The sequence below is a fragment of the Bombus vosnesenskii genome, unplaced genomic scaffold, assembly GCF_011952255.1.
Source record: "Bombus vosnesenskii isolate JDL3184/JDL3185 unplaced genomic scaffold, Bvos_JDL3184-5_v1.1 scf7180000013286, whole genome shotgun sequence".
NCBI lineage: Eukaryota > Metazoa > Arthropoda > Insecta > Hymenoptera > Apidae > Bombus > Bombus vosnesenskii.
In genome coordinates, this window is record NW_022882939.1 from 1,050,171 (window position 1) to 1,073,689 (window position 23,519).

The 23,519-nt window shown below is 37.5% G+C and overlaps 1 protein-coding gene across 2 annotated transcripts in view; it reads left to right on the plus strand.

Moving 5' to 3' along the window:
- Positions 1–23,519, plus strand: part of LOC117232378 (terminal nucleotidyltransferase 5C) — a 153,081-nt gene that overhangs the window by 68,243 nt on the left and 61,319 nt on the right. The window contains exon 1 of one of the 2 annotated variants that reach the window (XM_033491732.1): positions 2,957–3,673. The exons of the other annotated variant lie outside the window; for it this stretch is intronic. The gene's annotated coding sequence lies outside the window, so the exon portion shown is untranslated. Of the gene's footprint in view, positions 1–2,956; positions 3,674–23,519 lie in introns of those variants that run through there. 2 annotated transcript variants of the gene reach the window in all.

Genomic DNA, 23,519 nt, shown 5'->3' on the forward strand with positions numbered 1-23,519 from the left:
TAATAATCTGTGGAAGACACAATGTTTGTATTGAAGTAATATTATGTGATATTTATTGAACAAAAATTGCAAGAAATATAAGTGAGCGTTGTGGGATGTTGAATGTTATTCTCAGGCTGACTGACTTACTGACCTGACCCATGGCCCTTGAAAAGATTTTGAACCCCCACTCTCTATGCGGTAAAGAGTGTGACCTGAGCAGATGGCTGTGTGGCATCACGTGCCATGGAACCTTCTAGCAGCTTTTCGATACAAAGCCCTACGCCGTCTAGGCACAACACCGACGTGCCCAATGTTCCATCCATTCGCTTCTTCCACCGAATTCTCGGAAAAGCATTCTCGCCAGCTGCCACGGTACATACAACGAACGTTCGCTGGACAACGAAGGGTAGAATCCGTTAGATCAATCATTTGTATGCGATTAATATCGTTGTATTCCAACAATTTTAAATATCATTGCTTGAAATAATGCGAGTAGTCTTTGATTGTCAATGAAAAGGAGGATTCTTTACTTTCTATCTCACTGATAGTTTGAAAAAAAATTTTTTAGAGTACAAAAATGTTTCATTATACATATGTATATACAGCGACTACAAAAAAAAACATTTGCACATAATCCTATTTTCCAATGTAGCGTTTTTTTTTTATCAGGTTCTACATTTCATTTTCGTAATATCAAATTTTGGTCATATGGAAGCAGTGGTAAATGATACGTAATTTAATATACTTGGATCTAATTAATTAGTATATAAATTCTATAATAAATACAGCGATGTGCAAATACCTTTTGTGTCCGCTGTAATGAAACACAGCAGTGCATATCTCCGCGTTACGTCTTTTCTTTCTTTCGTTCTTTCTCTTTTGTCTTTTTATTTCATCACAATGCGACAAAGAAATCGCTGGCAACACACGTATTTAGGTTCTAGCTCTAATACATGGCCACTGATATCGCGTACGTTTATTTGCGCGAATATTACGAAAATAGCATGCATTACGCGAAAAAGGAAAATACGGAGTGTTACGCGAGAATTCGAGAATGTTCGCTAGTCCCGTTACCGCCGGTCTAATTCCTATGCCTGTAACATTCTTCGACAACGAATATACAGAGTAACGCCGATAGTAATAGATTCTTCAGAAAATTCATAGTGAAAATTAAGAAAGGTTTAATTAGAGTTAGGCTTTTTGCCATTTAGAATACAAAGAGTCTTTTTTTGGAAAAATTGTTCGCCTTTTTCGATAATGAATTAGCCTCAAATAGATTCAAATAGCTTTTACAGGCTTCTAGAGTATTTGATTTCTTGTCTATAACGTTCGAGTAAGTTCTTCAAAGACCATAACTACAGCTATCTACTATATTCGATATATGCGACAGAAAATATTTTTGTGAGCCACTGTAGATAATTTTTATCACATATTTTTCTTGTCACATAAATTTCCCAATATTTTTATGATCTCCTAGTGGCTTTTAAAATTTAACTTATTTTATTAAATGACAGTACAAAAGATACTTATGAACGGAATTGCTTTTGCAGTAAATATCTTCGTTCCAACTATTTAGTCCAAAAAATGTGAGATTTCAAAATATTTTATATTTGACACGCACAACAGTTTCCTATGGCGAACATTATAATACTTTCGTGAGCCAGTGTCTATATCGGGGACGTCGTCTCTTCTGTTACATTGCGCCTTAATTGCATTAATTATTGTCTTCCTTTTTCCGCGTCGCCCAGTTGAATTTCTATATATACACGAACCGTATTAACAACGGCGGAAGCGATGGAAAGACCAGCTGTTAGAAAATTCCTGGCCAGAGTAGAATCGAGCGGAAAACTAGGGCAACAACTCTTCAAAAGTTTCATCGTCGATGTGGAAATATTCAGCTGATTGTAGAACGATCGGATCCCGCGCTCTGTCGTATGCTATAGTCGCCTATAGCATACCTGGCTGCTTCTAGAAGTCGATGGAAACGTTTAAAATACGTAAAATACATTTTCGCCGACCAGAAAAATAACGCCGGCCAGATGCATGTGTTTGTTTTATCGCTTGAAATCGCCGGTGTTATTACGTAACCGCGACGACAACCACGTTTAGATAAGAACTATGCAATATAAAAATCGCTCGTACACGATTACAGCGCACAACGCTCTTAGTTGTACAGATTAGTGTCGAATTGAAAGACCTGTGCCATTGTGATATTCTATTTTTCTATCCAGTTTAATAGCCGATCTTCGTTCTTGAATACTTGATTTGATTGTAATTATACGTAAAATTCCTTCAATTTTATTATCATTTCAATATATGAGTTTTCATACATTACAAAGTGTACAAGTAAAAGATTGAACATTACTCGGAAATAATTGTAACATGGAAAACGTAAGATTTACGACAGTAAAACGTTGATTCAGTCAGAAGGAAGGATTCTATCTTGTATCATTTACATGTAAGAGTTTCAAATAACTTGGATCAACTGCGCTTGATCCTAATCTAAATTCATTTTTTATCAGACGAGTGAAAAGTTGAGGATTCATCACAAATAATTACTGCAATTTAGAACGCGTAATACTCGCAGTGATAGAACGTTGAGAACAAGTGTCGTTCAGCAAAAAGCCTCAGGTATTCTTGATATGAAATTTTGCGCGATTTGGCAAATTTAAAAATAAAGCTTGTGTAAAGTGTTGGTACGCCGGCCGGCGTTCTTCGGGCATTTTATTACGCACGTAACGCGTGTGTGCATACATACGTCAAAATCTAAGTGGAATCGTGACTCAGGAGCGCGTGGAAGCGCTGCTTCGAAGGGAAGATTGGCGGCGCAGATGACGTTTTACGAACGATAATACGGGGATAGACGTTGGCCAGGCGTAGAGGGGGTAGGAATAGTTACTATAGATATATGTAGGTATAGTAAGAGGGTGGATGAGAAGAGTGGGGGAAGGTAGAGTGCGTGCGCGCTCGAGTTGAACGCGGCTGTCAGTGTCAATTGGTTCGCCGCGACGACTTGAGGTGTCGTTAATGTGTAAACCAACGTTGTACTCGAAAGTTTCTTCCTCGCGTTCCGTCATTAGTCAGAAACGGTACGGTTTGACATTCGCATCGTCCCCTCGTTCCTGTGTGTTTACTATCCCTGCCGCGAAATCAAACGACGAGGCGTCTATTTAACAACAACGGTGGTTCGAAGGATCGGGATCGATCGGAAACAGAAATTTCGATTTGAAACTCGTACCCAACTTTTCGGTTCGTCTCGTCTGCCCGTCAACGACGACGGGCAGCCACGTTTCATCGACCGAGCAGACAAGTTCTATCTTTTCTTTTTTTCTGGTGATCCCACTGAGATATATCGATAAAAACAACGCGTCTATTGGTGACGATCCACACAGTGTGTGTACGATCGGTCGAGCGGTGAGAGCAGCCGCGAGGAACTCAACACGCTCACGCAGATTTCCGTCGTTTCTGCACGTCGTTGCCGGTTTGAAAACGTCACGTGTGGTGCCGGACAAAGAGAAACAGAGAGAGCATATGCGATAGTAATCGTAAACGCGTCGCATCCCCGCACGTTAAGTGGACGAGAGAACGCTCAGATAGGATATATGTTAGCGTGCTTTGACTTCGGTGAAGATCGGTGAGACGTGCTGTGCTACTGCGCCCCGACGACAACGCGGAGAGGCTCTTACAAGACGTAAGTACCGTCCTAATATAGAGTACTCGTAGCTCCATATGGTAGCGTATGAAAATAATTTGTTCCGTCCGAGCATATTCTTATTGACCAAAGAGCTTGATCTCATCCGTTTTAAACACAAGACGTCCAGGTTATCGCGTCAACTTACCCTGACTTTTCAGCGGATTAGGCAAATTTATAGATAAAATAACAGTGTACATGCTGACGCTCGTGTATCGCGCTATCGATGATTCTAGAAAATTTCGCCATTGGCATGCATGTATATCGATGGCGTGGTAACGGTCGAGATACCAAGTCTCGTCGAATTTTGAACGAGTCCCGCTCTTCGTCCGTTTTTTACTCTCTACGACGATATCTCGCGTCTACTTTACCGACCGTGTTTTGAAAACAGCCGTATATGTCCATGAACGCGGATATATGAACAGCCGCGCTCTTTCCAGAACGTACATTGCACGCGCAGGCGCGTGACCTTTTCTAAGTCCTTTTCTTCCTTTCGCCGCGACCGTAGATAGACTTTTTTTTCTCTCTTCCCCTGTGGTTTTTTTTCTTGTTGCTCGTCGTTCCACAGGGAGAAACAGGGAGTATTCGACTTCTACCGGGGTCGTACCGTACATGCTTCTTGTCGTTTCTTGTCAATATTTACGCCAGACCTGTATGTGTATGTCTTTCGCTACGTGTATTACGAAACTCGCTTTCGTCGCTCAGTTATGTATGTACATGGTTTCTTCGTGTCGTATCGATTTCCTAGATCGTACGAATTTCTTACGAAAATCGCAAACTTCAGAAATGGTCGTTTACATCGGTGTCATCTAAACTAGTTCAAATTTTATTTACTTTAATTACAGAAAATTATACAAATAGAAAGTATTTACACAGAAACATTCAAACCAACATGTAATTAATGTAATTCGCTTTTAAAGTAACAAATTTATAATATTTGTTATTGATTCGTAAATTATCTTGTCCTTCGATCTAAATGATCCTTATTTATAATCGAAGAAGTATTTGTAATCGTAACGGTAGAAATGAAGGATTTTCAAATTGACCAAGGTCAAGAACTCGTTGGTTTTCTCGGAAGCGAGAAGCATCGTTGATAGGAGTAATTCGCGGCAGTTAGTATCTCCATCCGTTAAACGCAATTACACATAGACTCCTGCAAGACACGCGTCGATTAGAATCTTTGCGACGCGGCGGCAGGATCGATTATTATCCTGCCAGCTGGATCTTATCGCATCCTGTTCATCGCGTTGTTTGTTCCGCCCTGCTCCGCTCGTATACAAACACACACGCAATGCTGTGCAACTGTGCACGATTTTTTCCTTAATTTTATTGTATACTGGGTGTTTTACAGAAATCGAACGTTATACAACTGCAGTTTATATCGTAGGAAGCAGAATAAAAGTTTCATTAGGCAAAATATATCACACAAAAAGTATAAAAAAGAAAAGTGAAAGTAATACGTACTTCTTTTAAGACGGAAAAATGTATCAATTAGTGTATAGAAAAATATACCAAGTGATGCATCACTTAAAACAAACCACTTAACGATATATTTTTTCTATCTTCTGCTATATTAGACCTAGCTGCATAAGACACCCTGTATACAAGTATTCATAGCTTCTAAATAATCGAGAAATCCGGTTATTTGAATAATTTACCATAAATTCATAATTTACTAGTAATTGAATAACATCTCTAGTTTATTCTTACAAATAGTGATAACAGGAAGGCAGTAGAGTATTTAAAAATGAATAAAGAGGATGTGCATGATACTTGCACGATCGATATAGTTAAAAACATAGAATTCCATTATTCCAAATTAAGTCATTCCAAATTCATCTACTGATTTTTACGTAATTAGTTATTTCGATCTTATCGATGTTGATTTTAGATTTTTAAACTTAACATAGTTTAAATCTATGATTCTGTGTTCGTATAGTTATTTACATGATTCAGTCGTTTAACTACTGAGTAATTATCGACGATTCGTTTAATTAAAGTAATCCTCGGTCATATAAGTAGGACGCGTGATTTACGTCAAGGAGAATATTAATTTGGCAGAGAAAAATGCTTAACTTTTTCAGCCCGTTATGAATCCATATATGCGTTACGAAAAAATTGTTCATAGCGTCGTAAACCCATTTATGCGTTCGCCTACAACCATTCAATGAGCGTTATGAACCTATATGCACGTACGTCCAATACTATCTTTGCTCTTGTGCCTGGAGATAATAAAAACAGTAGGAAGAAACCGTTTTATTGTGCCACGCTTGATGAATTTTCAGTTTCTTATTCTTTCTTTATTTAGTTCTCGTCCAAAGAATTACTATACTGGGAAAATTCATTAATTTTGTAAGTACATTAATTTTGTAATTCGTTATTTAAAGTGCCTATAATAAATTCCACAATCAGAGTAAATGAATAATAAATATTTAAATGTCTATAATAATTCTATTTTTAATTCATTTAATTTAATATATAACTACAGTACGTTTTTAATTCATTCCGTTCAAGTTTTTGCATTTAAATAATAATAGTGAAAAATTCATATAATAATAGTGAAAATATTTCAATAGTGAAAAATTGTTGTAAACAACGTATGATAAACGCGTTATCGAATATCGAATATCTTGGCGCTGGAAAGGTTAAGCGAGGTACATAGATTGAGGAAAGGATTCCGTTAATCGTGTCAATTATTAGCGATACTTTATTAATTTTCTAGTAATAGAAAATACAAGTGGAAATTAATATCATAAATGTATCTTGAAAGCAACGTAGCGCGTGAATAAAAAGAACATTTAAAATTGAAAAGAAAATTTAGTAATTTTTCAAACACTCTATGTTACAACAGAGCGATCGATAATTTCCAGTAAACGATCGACGAGCGTTCTTGGCTTAGGATTGCATATTAATATGTTTTAAAATAACGTCATCCTTCTTGTCCATTCCGATCATCCGTCGAGTGAATTTATAAGGAAAAAAGGCGTAGGAATTAGCGTCGATTGTGTAACGTTCGCCATGGAATATCCGGTTCTTTCGCGTTGCGTTGGCGTCTCTGAAATAATTCGCGAATCGTAAAGTTCACTGCAACGAAGCACTAGGCGAGTTCCACAGCCTTGTAACGAGATGAGGAAAGAAAACAAATTCCAAAAGATTCCAAACATCACGCGTTACACAGTAAACAAAAAGTTTCATAAAACGAGGGAGAAATAATTTTAGATTAATTTAATCTGCAACTGGTATGGTGTTTATATATTTTGTTACGCAGGCTGTACGGCGGAAATTCGCTGGAGTTTCAACAAAGTTCACCGCAGAAATATTATTTAGGTAGTACAAAAAACAGGAGAAAGATAACATCATCGATTATAGCTATTATTTTATTTAATTGCTCGACGCAAAATATCTTCTTTTCGTTGGAACGATCAGTGAAAATAGATCTGATATATCTTTTGTAAAATGACCGAATAGTTTTACAGTAAAGAAACAACTACGATGGAATTAGGTCCTATATATAGATTCAGATCATCTTTTACAAGATTTCAGTGAAACATATCGTAGTTTGAATCCATAGAGAATAACGGTCATGATAAAGAAATTTCAAAATTCTACGCGCATTAACTAAATAATTGAATGATTAAAAACAAACATGCATGCAAACAAACATACAGCATGGTTATATTCTAGGTTTATCGTATGATAAAAAAATCTAAACAGTTAGTGATTAAGGAACTCCTGATTGGTAAATTTTACTAAGATAAGCGAAATGATTATCAGAGATCGGAGTACTAGGTCCAAAGTGGTAACAAACTTAGACTTCGTATTTGCTTGTTTGGATAAGAATTATTCCAAACTTTGGTCTTAGACGAGTCCAATTAAGGAAAAATTTTCGTAAGTTTCCAGAGCGCGCATATGGTTTCCATCTTTTCCTCTCTCGAATTCCGCGAACAAGCAATGAGTTCTATATTCGACCTAACGTGAAAGTATACGTACGTCCTTGGCGCAATAAACGCTACTTTCAGCTGGAACAAAGAGTAGCACGCAATAAAACGTCGAGTGCTGCTCGGTCTGCACTCACTTCCCCGTTACGTTCCATACGGCTTGTCCCCCGATATATTTTATTAAACTCGAAATGACGAATTCACGCGAACAGAATAGAGTGATTCATTCATCTATTTTTGATTGGAAAACTAACCACACTGAAAATGGATCCTGTTGATGCTTGTAAAAATTTTACAACGATAGATGAATCTTCCAAACGACATTTCGTACAAGGTTCTTTAGATTTTCTTCTTTAATACTTCAACCTTCTAATCTCATATTTTTTCCGGTCTAAATACCCAAAAATAAGTAATCCCTTTTTTTATTGAGAAGCTAGAAACGGATCTTCTTATTGACTATAAAGATTTTACGACGATGGATCAATTTTTTAGATAGTATCGTGTAAAATATCTCTTACGTAACTCTGGAATTTGTATCGTTTCTTGGCTTAAACATCGAAAAGTAGTCGATTTTCGTTTTTCATTGGAAACCTAAACTTGTCAAAAATGGATCTATTAATCGTGCACGCGATAATTCTGTGATTTGTGAATCAATTTTTCATTTCGTAAAAGCTTTTCCAAATTTCCTTACGCGATAATTTGAACCTTCTAATCCCACGTATTCCAACACACGATTTTAATTCTTCTCGTTAACCAACAAATCTATACGCTCAAATTTAATTGTCCGAGCATAAATTCTATCCAAATAAAATTTTATTTATCGCAATAAAAATCGTTCTCAATGTACGATTTATTAAATTCCAGCTAACAATGTGTTTTTATCGCCTATCCATATGATTAGCAAAACGTTAAGCCAATCGTACAAACGCTTACGGCTTAACCTTTCAATTTCTCTCGTTGCTAACGAAACACGCAAACGTACGTTAATTGGAATGAAATTATTCAGACGTGAACTTTGATTATTATTGAAACTGAAAACACGTATTGTACGAATGATGCATGCGAGCTTCACGTGCGAACTGTTCTGCTTTTTAATGCATTCGAACGAATAGAAATCTTCCGTGTATTAACGGAAACGGAGTTCGTGACAGTATCGATTCCTTTGACTACGTTCCCGAGTAAGCTGTATTTACATAGCGTGGCTATCGTTTTCAACAAGTCGACGCCGTTATGCGACGTTAAATGAACGTCGAAAGGCTTCTTTTTATTCCTTCTACGTTCCTTCTTTGCCTGTAAGATTTTACACGTCGGTAAAGCGATTCGTCGAGTCGTTGAGTAACATACATATGCTTTCCATATATTAATCACGCAAAGTAGTGAGAGAATGTACAACAGAAAGCGATAGTAGACAACGACGAAGCGTTCCTCGCTTTTTAATCTTGGCCACGCAGCTCGCTGCGAAGATAAGATTATTTAATTTGTGTCGGCCGTTCGATCGGGACGCGTCGCGGAATGTCAAGCGGATTCCCCGTTAAACGCTGTAACACGCGTAATGCCAGCTTGCGTTTTGGCACGCTGGCTTGTTCAATTATGCAGTCAACAGGTTGTCTTCGACTACGAGTAAACTTGTACCACAGTAGCAATTAAATCGTTGAAATATCTTTCTATTACTTTAAAGGGACTGTGTGGTGCGGTTTCTTTCGTTTTTTGGCAATTCGTGTAAACGAAAATGAAACTTTGAGATTACGTTACGATACTATGTAAAGCTAAGAGTTTTAGAATGCCATGCATTATGTGTAAAAATATAAAAATATCTACGGTATAGTACTCTTTACGATATTCAGTAGACAAGAGAATTTTTTTTTTAAATCTTAATGATGTAAGATAATTCGTTGGAATTTTCTACGGAATATTGTCATGTGTTTGCCATTATGAGAAACGTGTTATATACTTTCAAACGATAAAAACGTATCTCAGTAGAGAAATTATAACTTAGTCAATTATGAAACTAAAAGTATGATAGGGTACAAAGTAAAAACGCGTGAATGTATAAATTCAAATTGAAACAATCTTGTCTATGATTATCGACGTGCCCCAATATATTGCAAAATAATGTGTGTTCGATGCCTGTTCGATAATATGTACAATGTACGTGCTTCGTCGGTCGAGAAACGAATTTAATTTGATCTGACGAACGACACGGATCGATGATCCGTGTTGTTAGAACGATTATGACATCCGGTGTTCGAGAATGTTGCGTTCTAACAACGCGACCTAGGGCAACAACGACGGCAGGCTTGGGTGCAACAGGCCGTTTTTTCTACGTTAGCATAATCCCACGGTGCACTTTTACGCCTTCTCTCGGCCTGTTGTCGCCGTGAAATCGCATTATTCTCGTTTCGCTATTTAATTTTCCCGGTTCGAGTTCTCGCGTTTGCAACATTGTTGAAGGTTACAAGCTGTGACGCTTCATTTTAATCCCCTGGCAATCTTATTGCTGTGACTTCGAACTTCCGCTTCTAAGGCTATTACTAACGTTTCCTTGCTGATTTCATATAATTCGCGTAATTGTTGTTCGTGCGTAGATTATAAGTCGAGATATTAATTTCATTTTGTTTATTTATACGAAGATTATTAGCATCTCTTTCGTTGAACGATTTTGCTGTTATTGGCACGTACGTTAACGTTGTTCCAATTATTTGAAACTTGTTTAGCCTTTTAGGATTGCGTTTCGCGAGAAGATTTAAAAAGACGATAAAAATATTTGGGATGAAAGAAATATTTGTAGTTTCTGGGGAAGAGTAGCTAAAGTATTGGAAATAGAAAGTTATTACATCAGAATTGGAAATTAAATAATGAATTGAAATTTCCATATGATTTTTACCTGTTACATTGTCGACTCGAATAGAAAAAAGGATTTCTGGAATTTTTATCTTTGCTTCCTCGTGTTTGAATTAACGCAGAAGAAACGATGCATCGATTTGTTCGATTCTTCCTTATTGCAAGGCCAACAGGAATAAAGTTTGCGTTAATCACGATCGCTTATTTGAATAAAAAATGACATCTTTTCCTGTTTATTCCGCACAATGAAATTTTGTTCTAATCTTATTGATTGCACAGCCGCGAATCCGACCTGAAAACGTGCGAACTTGATGTGCGACTGTGCGAACGTGAACAACGAATTTTTATTTCTACTTCCAATTCAACTGCATTATGCATCGCCGTGTAGCGAAATATTAATAGCATGTTCATGCTATCGATTGAATAGGATGTAACAACTCGGTGTTTAATCGATTCTCAATAATTACGCATGGAACGTTACTTTCGATACTTTAGACATTAAGACGCACACAGTTTCAGGACGTTTGAGCGAGAAATTACAGCGTTATTTTTCTCTGCACCTAACGCTACATAAACTCGCGCTTAAAAGCCCTAAAACGTCTCCTGTCTTTTCTATCTATCTTTGAATCTATGAATTTTAAATTGTATGCATTTTTGGATAAAATCTGTTTACGTTTGATTGGCAACTAAGTGTTTGTGATTTTTGTCAATACCACCTAATGACAAAATCTGCGATCACTTACTTTCCAACCCAGTATATCGTATAAAACATCAAATTAATCGATCTATTACAACCACGCGTAACTCGTCCATCGTTTTTCCCAAGAATTGGAAAAACGTGTCAGACTAGGCTAGCACAGCGTCATTTTCATCCATCGAACGAAACACTGTGCGATTAGAATTCAAAAGGCCGATGCCCGTGGAAAAGCCAATTTCTCGAATTCTAATCCCGTCACACGCCTCGCGCAAGAAAGTTTCGTTTCTGCGCTCTGCAACAAGGTAGCGAATTATCTTGCGCTCGTAACAAAGTGAACGAAAGGAGGAAGTGCAGGATGAGTGAAAGGCCCGCGAAATTTGCCGGCTGCATAGCAATATCGGAGTTCGATGTCCGCGTGATCGGACTGAACTTTGAAAAAACAACTACCAAATTGATAAGACACTGTGGCGCAACTAGGTTGCTCTTCGAACGCGGCTGTAACCGAACCGAAAGGAGGAAGTGAGATGAATCTGGTGAAAGGGGAATGGAGGAATATCGAGATGATAGGAGAGGAGGAACAGTAGTTGATTAGCAACGTAGACCAGCCTTTGGCGGTTAAAAATCGTTCGAGTGATAAATTGAATAGACGGGTAACAATACTGCGTGATATTGTGTATTAAGGAGGAGAAGGGGAGAGGCAGCGATTTATCTGTCGAAAAATGAGAGAACGAAGAAAGGAGGAAGTATCGAGACGAGTGAAAGGCGTGACTGGAAAATTCAGTGACTCGGAGGTTACAAATCTCGGACGATCGATGCACGTGCATATCGGATCGTGGTACGTCACATAACCAGTTCACCGTAATTCGTTCTTTCAATAGGAGATACAGGAGCGTGGCGACTTGTAAGGATGTGATTGATCGAAGACAAATAAGAAGCGTTTTTATTATATGTCTGTTACAAATAGATGGCAGATAGAACCACGAAAGAGGAAAAGTAGAAAATTGTTTTATCTGCAAACTACACTTTGGATATTTTCTGTAGTTGTTCGTATTACGCGTATCCTCTGCATTTTACGTGCGATTTTGCAGTCTCGAATTTCCTATGATGCAAAAAACTCAGCGATCTAGCTATAGGAAACTGGGAACAGCCGGGAAAGGTGGATAGAACGTTGGATACTTTTCGCTTTAATCCGATATGCTTTATTTTACATTTAAATTTGCTAAACCGAGAAATAAATGAAAAAACTGGTATTTGTTATAAAGGAAAGAGAGAAGTCCGATATATTCGCGTAAATTTTCGTTAAAATCGACACTTGGTATAGGTTTTTTTTTTACACGAGGTGTCGCAAGCTTTGGAAAGAGGACACCACATGGCTCGCTTTGTATATTTTTCGTCCGACGTTATTCCCCCGTTTTGCTTTAAAATCACATATCCCGTGACACGATGTTATCTCTTAAAAAACAATTAAATGGAATTACGTTGACTGTCGAGGTTGCATAACCAGCAGTAAACTCTACACCGTTACCATCCAGGAAAAAGATACGGCAAGCCGATTTTTGTTGGTTCTTTGATTTTTACGTTATAACGATGAAACATTACGGGACATAATTCAACTTTTATGTGAAAAATCAATAACTGATTTAATATCGTAAATTTAATCTTGTAACGTTCGGTATCTTGAAAATGTTCAACAGGCTAACAAAAACACACGCATACTGAGTATGTACTCGGTCTTAAAAGCAAATAAAAATATAATAGGAGAATTGACTGGCAGCAGCGGAATCGTAAAATTGTTTTCCTGTAAGATATGAAAAAGTGATTTTCGTCACGTCATTTATCATGATTTTCTTCTGTCGACATCATATACGTAGCGTACTGTATCGAGCACGTACGAGTTCTATTTCAGTTATGCGTATAAAATATACTGAAAAAGATAAATTCTCGCAAACGGAGAGCAGATAACTGTAAAACAGATTAAAAATATACACAGATACGAGATAAAATCCGCCCCTGAGGTTCTTCCACGTCGAGCGAGTTTCGGTACAGTGATTTGAAATTTCAAGTGACCCGTGATTCTTTGACACACGGTTATCGTCGTTTGTGCAACACAAACAACGCATCACGTGCACCACACATGAATGGTTGAAACGCAGACGTATCGTGTCTAAAAGGCGCGAAGTACTACAATGAACCAGTAATTACAGTTATAATGACGCGTGAATTAAAATCGAGTGACGCGTTTGAGACGGTGTTTGCACCTTTAAATATCATTAAGCGATTCGTGGAGCGTGAACTTGGCGAGCATACGTAATAATAGACCTAGGCAAGTATTATTTGAAATTAAGATAAAAAAATAATTATTTCAGACGATTCATTTCGTATTATTATCTTCTATATATTAACACTTTGATTACCAACACGGCTATCGTTGATCTACGTTGTTATATTTTGTAGAATTATTAAAATCAGATAAATTTCATGAACTGGACAATTTTATGGTGTAATATATTTCAATCTATTTAGGCTTCCAGAGTGAAATATGTAAAATTCGCATGACAGTCAACGTGTTCACACTGCTGTGATTCCCGAATTTTTACGTTTCAATTTTCAATTCATTTTAGCGAACGAAAAAATTCTCTACAGTTTTATATCGAGTTGGCAACTATCATTTGGCAAAGCCGCAATCATTTAGTTGCCAACCCAATACCAGAACTATATATCTAATATAAAATCGAACCGAGAAATCGTGCATATCCAGGACAATGTTCTCATATCTTGCTCGAGCAGAAGATATTTTTCAACGTTATAAAAATATTATTGGGTCGGAAATGAGCGAAAAAACGCGACAGAAATACATATATTTCCTAGTGATCTTAAAAGTGAATTGTCATAAGTATTCACATTCTCTTCCTCTCACTTTCATCTCCTCTCACCTTTCATTTAACCCAGCGACTAAAATAAAAGCAGTCAGAGGAATCGTCGTCTCCTATGGAGATTGGAAAAGGAAATTGATTTTACATCGCTACTGAACGCACGATCGATCGAGTCGCAAGAAAGAATCGATGTACTCGAAACGTGAATGTTACGCAAAGCGGTGTTTTTCGCGCGAAATCGTGATTTGCAACTTGACATTGGCCCGGACGTTCACGGACAATATTTCACGTAAGAGGCGCGCGTGTTCGCCTTTCACCGGGTCCGATAACGCGATATAATTAAATTTCGCGCAGTCAGAGAATTGATGGCCGCACGTTCGAAATCGCAACGCTCGCTCGGTCGTTGACACGAACGATGATGAAATTGGCGATCAATTGGCTACCCCTATCCGCGATTTTTTCCACAATTTCAACTGATATCGTCAGTGGGATTTTACTAGCGTGTGAATTTCAATAGTTGCAGGCTTTGTCAGTATTTATGGATCTTTCTGTGTAATAGGAATAAATTTCCTGATGAAAAAAATAGTTGATAACATAGTGAATGAAATTTTATACGAGTATTTTATATAATTTTATAAACAGTATGGATTTTATTATAGATTTTCGTTTATTGTATATTGACTAAGTGATTGCGGATTTTGTCAATACCACCTAATGACAAAATCCGCAATCATTTAGTTGCCAACCCAATACATTCTAACCTATGGATTCTAAAAATCATCTGTTATATAAATTCTATAGATTTCGTGTATGTTTCATATGAAACTAACGTATTATCCGGAGGAACGAGTTCTTCCAAAAACGTGCCTGTTTTTAGAAAAACATTTATATAGACGAATCTTTCTCAAGATATCGATAAGATATTTGAAGATATGTTCGAGAGGCTTTGATTAATGTTTCTACATTATTTATAGAATATTATTCGTATGTTTATGGATGAAACACCAATCGATGTATCGTTACCCTGTTGCGTGTGTGTAAAATGTAGATGAGCAAGGGAAGAGGGTGAGGATGGTTTTTGGTCGAGCGCGGCTGCCACGTGAACAATGGCGATCCATGAACGAAACAGGTCGTCACTCGCCGCTGCACAACGACGTGGATTTAACGGATTGTGCGCTTCTCGAAAATATCGCTCCTCGTATCTGCGTTGTTGTGTAATGCTCCTATTACGATCGCGATACGGCCATTAAGCCGCGCGATCTCGACGATCGATCGAAAGGATAAAGATGGCCGAGAGAAGATCGTGGCGTAGATCTCCACCGATTTGTAAATCTCGTGAGAAAATATAGAAGACAAAAATTGCTTGGTAGATGCATATGAGGTAATTTGATTAGAAAGTTGTCTTTCAATGACAGATATCGACGAATAACTTCGTATTAGTAGATTGCAGATTTTTATGCAAATTCCCACTCGATTTTATGAATTCTTCGCTCTATATATTTTGCATATTTTTGTATAATATATGCAGATTTTCGTACGCTTAGATTTTCCATAACGCATATAATTAATTGATAATATAATTTCACGAATGTGTTTCCAACTCTGTACATTGCTCTTATAGCGTGCGATGCAGGTTTCAAACGCGTCTATTCGAAAAGTTAAAAGTTCATTATCCTTTATAATTGTAGTGTCGTCATACGAGAGACAATCGTGTAAATCATTGTGGAATTTATATTGCTGGATTTTGTGCGATTTAGTAATTTAACGATGGAATTTATTACTCGTAATTTATTATCGTAATTGCAAGGCTTTTCTATTTCTGTTTCAATGTTATTTCCATATTAGGATCGATCTTACACAATAGGCTGTTAATAAATTATACAATTTTCTCCGTCGGTATAAAATTATATATGCGTATGTATATATTTTGTTTAACAACCTCCAGAATTGTTTTTCTATTTTTTTTATATCCGACGATTCAATAGAATTTTTATAGAATGAGAAACGGGAACGTGTTCCATTAACCGTGTTTTCAAATTCTTCCTATTCTGGGTTTGAGGATAACCGTATCTCTCTGAAACGGATATCCGGACCATGGGTCACGCCGTGGGAGCTTCTGAACGTCAGATAAATTGAGCGACCAAGAATAGACGAAATTGCTATTTATACGCGACGTTTAGGAATTTAGATCGACGGTGATACGGATACGAACAAATATTTAGCAACGAGATTATCTGACGACGATAAGAAACTCGGTCAAAAATACTTGCTACTTTGTCTGATTACTCGACTGCGTAAAATTACTATGAACTTTTGTGAATTTCCTAGGAAATTCAAATGCCTCGTGGATATACGAGTAATTTTTAGAAATCGTCGTTATTGCTTCCAGTTGAAAGACAATGTCTAACCGTTCGACATAACGTTGTTTGCCAGAGGAAATTTCATTTCCTTGAAAGTTAATTGTTCCCACTTTTCGATGTTTACATCCAGGTCCAAGGTATCGGTTCATCGATCGAACGAAAAGAATTACGTATTCCTCTGTATCGTACACAACGATGACCTTCTGCTCTTCGAATCGACGGTTAATTTAAATAATTGTTTGGTCGAGCGTTTCTACCGTATAATATATCGAACTTTCTAGCTAACAACAACTATACGTACATCCAGAATTCAACGTTCAATTAATCAATCGTACATTCTGTAATTCCGAAAAATTTTACCACCGCTAATTTCATCAACTCGTAAAAACGATCTAAATACAACGAAGTAAACACTAAATATTGCAAAATAACGAAATAACAACGAACGGTGCTTCTTTAAACGTTAGAAAGCCCCAAGAGACCCGACCTATGTACCGAGTTTCAACCAATTCACCTGTCGTCCCTCTTTGACGCTTCCTTCATCTTCAACGCACCTGCAAGCGCGTCAGAACGATTCACAACCGAGCTACGTCTCCGCACACGTGCGTACACACGTGCAGTACACATTGTGCAGTACACATTGTACACGTACGTAATATATACATAAGTAGCTGCAGTTAGAATCGAATGGGAAGGTTTTGCGGAGGAGGTGCAGGGGTTAATCTGTTGGAGGTCGAAACAGCGTAAAGGATACGCCAGTTAGCCTACACATTCGCATTGTTGCAAAACGTGTTGAGCGCGCCTCCCTTGACATTAAAACGTGCGCTTACGACGCGCGTTCCATCGCAAAAGCGTAATATATGCCCGCGCCTACCATCGATTCTCACCCCACTCCTTTTAACGTTCCATCATTTTGCTATCCTATCCTCTCTTTCTCGTGTTCCTTGTCTCATTATACTTAATAAGATGCATCTTACATCACGTTTCTCTTTCCATCTTTCATTGTTTTTCATTTCTTTTTTTTTCTGTTGACTTCACTTTTTAACTTTGCTTTTCAAAAGCGCTTACTTCGATACATTCTATTTCCATACTTTTTAGCGTTCCATCGTTTTGCCATCCGTTCTTCTCCCTCGTGTCTTGTTATGTATATCTCGCGTTACGTATCTCTTGTATCTTTTTTTTTTTCTAACTTTTTCTCTTTATTTCTGCTTATCTTTTTTCTCGATCGATCGAACTTGGTAAAGCCGCGACGTTACCTGCGTATCTCCTGAGTCAAGCGCTCGCGTCGCACGTTTTTCCCGGTCCCCTTTCCCCGCGACGCCTAAAAAATGCCGAATTGAAAGATGGAATCTTCGTGATTAGCAATTCAGAACGAAATAGAAGGAAGCGAGACAAAGCGAAAGGACAGGACTTGTAGAGAATTTTCAGTATCAGCGATAACTGACTCATTGTTGGACAATAAACGATCTTGCAAAATGATCTCGCACGAAGTAACACCCCCGCAAAACGACTGAATCTTTCTATTTCAATAACGTTCTTAGCATGTCTTCGAGAAAAGAGGCAGTTACTTGGAGAAACTTCATATATTCCTCAGCTGTTGTTATTCGGATCAGTGCCCCACGAATGGCACGTGATCCTTTTTACGTCAGAGTAGAAAAAATACGAGGCACGTATACTCGCTTATCGACTTGTTACGAGTTTGTTGCCAGTAGCATACCACTTTTTCATCGGCCTCCTTTTCCTCATTCAACTATCTTTATCGCTGTGTTATCGATAGCGTAACATATTTGAACGATTTCAGCAACGGTACCGGATACGCTCATTTACTTTTCCAACTGTTATCACCGCCGTTACTTTCACTTTTCCCTCATTTTCCTTTTTCTTCGACCACCTTATCGACTCGTATCAGCCACACGTCATGCTCGAGGGAGGTCAAGTACGCGATACGCTGTTTTCTCTTTCTTCTCGACGCGATCGATCTTGCCCCAACGACGATTCTTACGATTTCACGATGATTTTGTGGAAATTCGGGGCTTGGACTTGTTCTAAGCCAAGATTTAATGAAATTTCCTGCCAATTTTTTTTTATTCGTTCCTTCAACTATTCTTCACAGTGAAATCGATCTTTAGTTTCAGCTTCGTGTTTATTTAGTTGCGGACGATTTAGCGAATGATATCGTAACAGCTAAGATAGATGTTCTTGGAAATCTGGTCGTTAAACGAGAACAGTTTCTGTGGAACTTTTTATAATTTGCTTATTTGTATATTTTTAGGTGTTATTTTTAGATCTTATTTTCTTAGTGTGTTGCAAGTAGTTCTACAACTTTCGGTTAAGACGTTGTTAAAAATAACGCACAAGATTGGACGTTATTAATATAGAAAGTTGGAGAAAATTCTTTTTAGGAAAAGAGATCGTCTGACCAGCTGATCAGCCAATTAACTGACGAAAGACTTTAGACCGATTCGTCGTACCGGAAGACGAATTCCGACGAAAAAGCTGAACGAAAGGCCAACAATACGATTTCTCTTCTAAAAATTCTACGGAAAATGGCCAATTATAGAAAGACTTACTTTATCAATGAAACTAATAAGCGTTTCTTCGAATGTCATTGAAACATGTCACAAAATGAATACGTACGCTTATCTACTTACATTTGTAACTTCCGATATGTTGTATCTAATCTCTTCGGTTTTTCAACAGTTTTCAACTGTTTCATTCAGGGTCAATATTAGCTAAAATAAAGATGGTTATTAGTATTGCTTGAAAAAACGAGATAAGTAACAAATAGCAATAAGATAGCGTCTAGAAATGAGATCACGGACGCTTTATGCTGCAAGCTGTACGATTTTTTAATAAACGCTTCTTCTGTTCGTGAATATCTTGTACTGTTATTTAGGGAAGGTCAGTTGAATTTTAAAAATCAGTAGGAAATTAGAAAAATATTAAAGAACTTATATCATAATATTACCTACACAGTGGCTGACAGAAGTACATTGATTGATCACAGAATTGGAACATTTATTCAAACGTATACTCTAAGAAGACACAATATATCTATTGCAAATATATATTTAATAAAAAATCAGTATTCAACATGAATGATCATGTTAAGCGTATGATACGTAAGTATTAAAGATTATTTCATTGAATTTTCAGATTTATTAGTATAATTGATAATTTGCTGTTTCAATGTCTTTGCGATGTATATATCTTGTCTATGATCTCGTCTACGTTCTCAGATTTCTTTCCATCTTTGTTTACTCATTAACAGTGCTAAATTACAAGATATCTCTCGTAACACGCATAATATACTCACAAAATATTCCCACAAATGTTCGAATACCTTTTTGCTCCATTGTATATCAACTACTTTAGCCAACTACTAGTAAAAAAAAAAAAAGGAAAAAAAAAGGAAAGAACAGGAAACCGAAGTACATATGATGCAACTTCTGGGAGCATCGATCGTTCGCAGAATCGCTACTGATATTCATCTAAAGGTAGCGATACGTCGATGGCAACGAGGTCGAGTTGGAACACAATGGCCTCGTAATGACCGCTCGTAACCCGGCGATGACTTGCAGAACGAGTTTCCAGCGAGCGCTTTAGAGATTAATTTCACTGACGAAAATCACGCCGGCCTAATGATTCTTCGCGATGCCATTGACTTCTTTCGTCCTCTGGAGATGCAACACGTCGTTATTACAACGTTACCATAACACGTCGTGCGTCAGACTGTGAGATAATACATAGATCGTTGCGCAATAATTCTAATAAATTGAATTTATTTATCGCCAGAGTACAGGTGTAACGTGCATTCTGCGAAAAGGATACTCGTCCAGATGGTATCGAGCTAACGAGCCGTTTTACGAGCTCCGAGATAAATCTTTTTACCGATCACCGCTCGATTCCGCGCGATTACAAATTTTATTTCGCTGCCATTAACAGCCTATAAGAGTAGCATTTGCACAAATTATTGCAAGTAGTACGCAAAATACAGCGGAAATAGGAGGAGGATGTAGAACAAGGAAATTGCGTTGGGCAAGTTTCATTTCTGAGAAGACAGAATTTGTAAATTCCAGTCGAACATACGCGTGTTTGGCTAATTTTCGATTGGTCAGTAGTAAGCGATCGGATGCAAGTCGTTACACGCGCGAGAATAATAAAATGCCACTTGGTAACGTTACGATGCGCTATAGGCTCGTACTGTATCAATTTCGTACTGGATCATCGTGAACAGATTTCATGCTACAGAAATATTCCTATATCTCGTACAGCGTTCTGGTAGGAAATACGTTGTTTGGATAATGAAACGTTCATAGAACTCGCGATAGAACTCCCAATTACAATGCGCAGTGGTGTGCAACGAGTTTTTCGAACCGAAAGAGATCGCGTTTGCACGTGCATCGTTACAGCAAACAATAATTCGAGATTTCCAAATGGCCAGCAGCCAGGTGAGAATGAAATAGTTACGCGGAGTACAAATCAGGAAACGTATAAAATAGCGAGAAACTGCAGGAGGATTAAATCGCGATGGTTTCTATCATTTTTCTGTCTTTCGACTGGATGTAGTAACGGACGACTGGCGACTAACCATTAGAGAAATTGCAAAATTTGTGATTTTGCAATAAGCAAAATTTGTTTGCCGTTTATCGTCGCTGCGCAAGTTGTTACAAGTTGCAGAAACGATCAGACATTGTTAAGAAGAAAAATCTGTAATTTTATATCTGCAATTTTCAACAGTTACGGGATTGTGTCATAGTTAACGGTGCAAATTAGAGTTCAGATGTGACGAACGTAGATTGCAAATGCTCGTTTATTGCAATGGAAACGGATACGCATTACAAATGATACCGCGTTTAGTTTCGTTATTAAGGATAACTGTGTCGCAATGAAAGTTCATTTCGCGGATATTACAGACGTATTACGGTAAAAATTGATCTTGTATGTTTTACAAATATCGCAGACGTAATGCGAAAAGGTTTACCTTTACGCGTGTCACGAGCATTGTATGCTGCGATAAAATTCCCATTTCTTAAATTCGATTTACAAAAAAAAAAAAAAAAAATAACTCGACAAATGTCCTCTTATAAATTATTCTCTAAAATATCGAACATAATCTTCGAATTAATTCGATCTCGTAACCTCGAGTACCACCAAATACCAGTTAAATCTACCGTTTCAGTATTTTCTATCTCTCTACGCTATCTAATCCACGGTTACCTGTTCCGTACGACATACAGACCATTCGTAATTACTCGAGCAATTTGAAAAAGTCGAAAAATCAAAAATATATAAAATCTTCGTTTCTGAAATTCCTACGATTACTGCTACTGCAGGTACTTCTTCAAATAGTCAACGAGACAATTTTATTCGTTACTCTCTCATTTATCTATTATCGCTTTCCCCTGTCATATTCTCGTAATTCTAATAAAGTCTCGTTACGACCAATGGAGTTATTAACCTTCGAAATCTTAGAAAGTAACAGGCATATCTTTGGAACGGTGTCTCCTGGCACGGTGTCAATTATACATAGTGGCACGCACGAGCACAGAGATTTAGAACGTTCCGAGGCGGAGTAAGACGTAAAGGTGTGCACGAGCTCGCGGGTTCGAAACAGGTGACTGCCGTTTATGGTTAGAGCGCATAATTAATCGGCCGTCTAAATACGGTGCACGAGGCGAAAGACTTACCTTCTCGACTTGGCGTGGCCAATTAAAGAACGTGGAATATCGGCCAGCGTAGGAAACACCTGGATGAGAGGCCCTGTTGCACGCGTTCAAACCACTTTCTTCTTCTACCCTGCGTGCCTTCTTGTTCCTGCTGCCGCTTTTTCCGTACCAGACCACTAACTTCGTACTCGATCATTTCATCCGGTAGACGCGCCTATTGGAAAGTACAAGCTTCGATATCGGTATAAAATTTGAAGCTTCGAGTTTATATATTTTGTAATATAATTTTATTTTACTATGAGCATAAGTATTGGTCAATTTTATTCATCGATTGAATTTAACGTGCAAAGAAAATTGGTAATAAAATAAAGTTATGTGAAAGTTCACTGTATTCGATATCGAACTTGAAGTGCTGATTTAATGGAAAGGTCGCGTTAGTTTTATCGTATTATGTATTTCGTAAGTGTTGTAGAAAATACAAATTTTAGAGGCAATATTGGCAGTAAAATTTCATGATTTTTGATCGTTCAAACGTCGAGAAGTATTTCTCCTTCTATGAAATTGCGATAGGAGTTTCGTCTGGCTAATTAAACTCGTCCGAACGATTTTTTGGCGCTGTTCTTTGCTTCTTGCAAGTTCAGTGTCTTATTCGATGTGTACGCGACGAATCGTCCGATTTTTGATAGGAGAATTTGTCGACGCTTAAGCCGCAGAAATTTATATCAGATTTCGCAAGCTCGTAAAATTGACGAAACGATTTGTTTCGATTAAAAATTTATTACTTCGCTATTAAACTCATTCTTGTTGCCGATGTAATCCATTATTCAGGGAACATTTTTGCAGCTCGCAATGTTTTATGTATTATGCGGTAGTTTCTCTACAATCTGGTTTCGTTTGTCGTTCGTGGTTTTAAGTTCTGCTAAACAGATTTCATTATTATGTCAGAATTCTTGGCTTCTCGTTCGTATACTGACTGCATTAAGCTTTTTATGTTCATTGTATAATATCAAGCAAAGGTTTTTAAAGTGTCAGCTATATGAAAGTATCGACGGAACTCGGTACAGCTTAGCTCCAATGACATAACTCTGTAGCTCTAAGTAGATTTGACCCAGTGACGTCAACTATATGTTGAGTTCTGCAGCTGACAGTCATTTACAAGTATGAACAGTATTCGCTGTAATATAACGTTATCGTAATCGAACATTATAAAAATCGATCTTTGCAAATTTTCAGTTTCTCGTGAATTTCTATTCGTCAATAATATTTGACGCGCGTGAAATTTTTTAATGCGTACACGTTGCTGGAGATCGACATTTTCTTCGTAATAAAATTCTTCCGTCTAATTTCCTTAGCATTCTACAAATATTTCACATACAGTCTCTTCCATCAATTTTCTTCTCTTTCGCGTATCGTGATCAATTTTCGATAGAAGTATAATTATTTACTAACTTCATCCTTGCGTCACATT